Below are 3,409 nucleotides of genomic sequence, written 5' to 3'. Positions count from 1 at the left end.
AGGGCTGTCCGCGACACCGTCCGGGGGGGTTGTTCGACCGCCTCCCGGAGGGCTGTCTGAGGAGCAGATGAGGGTATACATCCTCGCGGTTGGGAGGTTGTAAATCCTAGCTGCGGGGATCTGCACCGCCGATCGTCATCGACTCTACTTCCCGCTGCGCTACGAGTCGGTAACGAAAAAGATCAAACCATGTATGCAGTCTCCATAGTGGTCCTGGGCTGGTGCGTAGGTCAGAAAATTTTTGTTTTCTGCTGCGTTCCCTACACGTATAGACCAAATGGCCAGACTCAGATCAAATACCAAGATCTCGTTAAGCGTGTTAAGTATACGCGAACACCGACCAGGGCCAGGCCCACCTCTCTCCTAGGTGGTCTCAACCTGCCCTGTCGCTCCGCCATAAAGTAACAGTCGGGGACCGTCAGGAACCCAGGTCCACCTCTACCGGGATGGCCACCTGTCCTTTCAGCCCCCTCACCAGAATCACTTGCGGGTACTCAACGAGCCGACCCGAGTTTAGTCACCACATGTGTCATGTATATAAAGTATATAGTATATACCCGTGATCACCTCCCAAAGTGATCATGGCCCAGTAGTATAGCATGGCAGACAGACAAGAGTGTAGGGCCACTGATGGAACACTAGCATCCTATACTAAGCAGTAGGATAGCAGGTAAGGGTAACAACTGTAGCAACAATGACAGGCTATGCATCAATATAGGATTAACCGAAAGCAGTAACATGCTACACTACTCTAATGCAAGCAGTATAGAGAAGGAATAGGCGATATCTGGTGATCAAGGGGGGGGGGGCTTGCCTGGTTGCTCTGGCAAGAAGAAGGGGTCGTCGTCGATGTAGTCGATCACAGGGGTATCGGCAACGGTCTCAGAGCCTACCGGAAAGAAGTAACGGAGGGGGAACACAATAAATAACAGAGCAATCAAATGTAACACAAAGCAAGACGCGGCAATACGTTGTGCTAGGGGTGGCCTAACACATGGATAGGTGATACCGGCGAAGGGGGGGAACTTCCGGGAAAGTAACCCCGGTGTTTCGCGTTTTCGGACAGATGAACCGGAGGGGAAAAGTTGCGCGTTTGCTATGCTAGGTATGTGTGGCGGACGAACGGGATGCGTGTCCGGATTCGTCTCGTTGTTCTAAGCAACTTTCATGTACAAAGTATTTTCATCCGAGTTACGGGTTATTTTCTATGATTTTTCAAAGTTTTAAAGCTTTTCTCGAGTTCATTAATAATTCAAAAACAATAGCAAAACTGCTATGTGTACCCAACTATGGCTAGCCACAGTGGCTTGCAGGTGGGACCAGTGAGCTGGGTTGACCCAGTCAAAGGTTGACTGGTCAACATATGAATAGTGTAAGCGGGTCCCGCGTGTCATTGACTTAGATCTTTTAATCTAATTTTAGCATATTAATCTAACAGTTGGTCCCAGATGTCATTGACTGGCCTTTTAACTAATGGGTTATTTAGTGTGAGGGACCACCTATCACAAAACCATAGGCTATTTAATTAACATATAAAGTAGCAGCCCTAAACTAATCTAATTAGTAGTACTAACTAATCTGGATAGGCCTCATACACAGAACACACACGCACGCACACCACACAGAACGCACTCACACATGCGCGCATGGCCGCTCGGCCATGGCCGGCCATGGCCAACAACAGGAGCAGCCGGCGGGAAGGCAAGGCCACGCGCGGGACGGGGCCCGGCCTGGGCGCAGTGGGAGCGGCGGCGGACGCGGTTAGGCGCCGGCAGCGCGGACAGGCGGCTAAGGCGGCGGGGCAAGTGCTGCGGCGGCGGCAGAAGCAGCGAAGAGCAGGGAGCGGGCAGGGCAAGGAAGATGCAGCTAGCGACAGCATTAGTAGCAGTTAGCAGTAGCACGCAACAGCAACTAGGAGTAGCATGAGCAGCGGAACACGTACGCAAGAGCTCAGCCTCCGGCCATGGCGGCCACACACGAACACGGGACGGAGCCTAACGGAGTGGATCGAAGATGGGAACGAGGGGAATTGGACGAGGAGCTCACCGCGAACCTGTAGAGGTGCAAAGCAAGCTCGGGGAAGGCTTGGAGGCGACAAATCGAAGCGGCGATGAGTGGCGACCGGAGGTAGAAGATGACTCGATCCAGGCGATGCAGCGCGAGGGGGCTCGAGCTGGTCCTCGTAGGTGATGTAGACGACGAAGGGGGAGCCGGGGGAACAAGCTAATTTGGCGCGGGGACGACGTTGGCCACGCGGACGGCAAGGCCGTGGCAACGGCTGCGGCTGCGCGCGTTGCACAGAAGAGGACGAGCGACGGAGAGGGGGGAACGGGGCGAGGGTTTGTCCAGAGGCGTCGGGGTGCTCTTATCCATCGGGGGGGTTCGTCGGATGCTTGACACGGCATCAAACATCAGCGTGGACGGCGGGGGCGCATCCACCACGCCATGGCCTCCCTGCCTCTGTACAGAGGTTGGGGAAAAGGCCACTGTGGGCTTGGGCTGAGTGCACTGTGCACTTAGGCCCAATGGCACAGTAGGTGTTTAGGCCTTTTTCTATTTGTTTGTTTGTTTGTCTTCTCTTTTTATTTATTTTCTTTTCTGTTTACTTTTAACTTCCAATCTATTTTAACTCTATTAAGATAAATAATTAGCACCTAAATTAGTGTTGTAATTAAGCCTCTGCCATAAAAATCTTGACTTCCAAATAAAATAGTTTAGGATTTTATAAAATACAAAAGTCATTTATTTAATTATTTTAGCCACTATGTTAATTACTTTTGAGCATTTAACCATGTTTTAAAAATGTGGTTTTCTCTACCACTATTACTCATGAATTATTTGACACGTTTAGAGCAGTTTAATTTTAATGTTTGGAAACTTGTATTGTTTGACTTAAATTCAAATTTGAATTTGAATCGGTTTTGAACTAGCGCGAGATTAACAACAGTAGCCGTGGTGGCGTGGCATCATTAACATGGTATTACTGTAGCTTAATTATCCGGGCGTCACATAGGGGTGGGCTATTTATAGCCAGGAGGCAACCCGACTTGATTTATCCAAAATGACCCTGGGTCACTAAGGAACTGACACGTGTCCAATGGTCAGATTTCAAACACACGCAGCAGCTTGACTTGGACTACAAGTAAAGCTGACTTATCCAGCTCTGGATAAGATTTGCTCTCATTGTCTTCGCTCGAAGACATAGGATTTGGTTGAGCATCACATCAGTCACTCTGACTTTGTTCACTTGGACCCCACTTAATAGTACGGTGGTTCCTATGACTCAACAAAGAAGAAAAGGAAACTACGAAACAACTATGTCTTCGCACTCCATAGTCTTCATGCGATTTCTTCTCATGTCATAGTCTTCAATGTGAATATCTTCACAGACCACCATTGTCTTCAATGT

This window comes from Triticum aestivum, chromosome 7D (assembly GCF_018294505.1).
Source record: "Triticum aestivum cultivar Chinese Spring chromosome 7D, IWGSC CS RefSeq v2.1, whole genome shotgun sequence".
Classification (NCBI taxonomy): domain Eukaryota; kingdom Viridiplantae; phylum Streptophyta; class Magnoliopsida; order Poales; family Poaceae; genus Triticum; species Triticum aestivum.
This window is presented reverse-complemented; position numbering follows the sequence as displayed.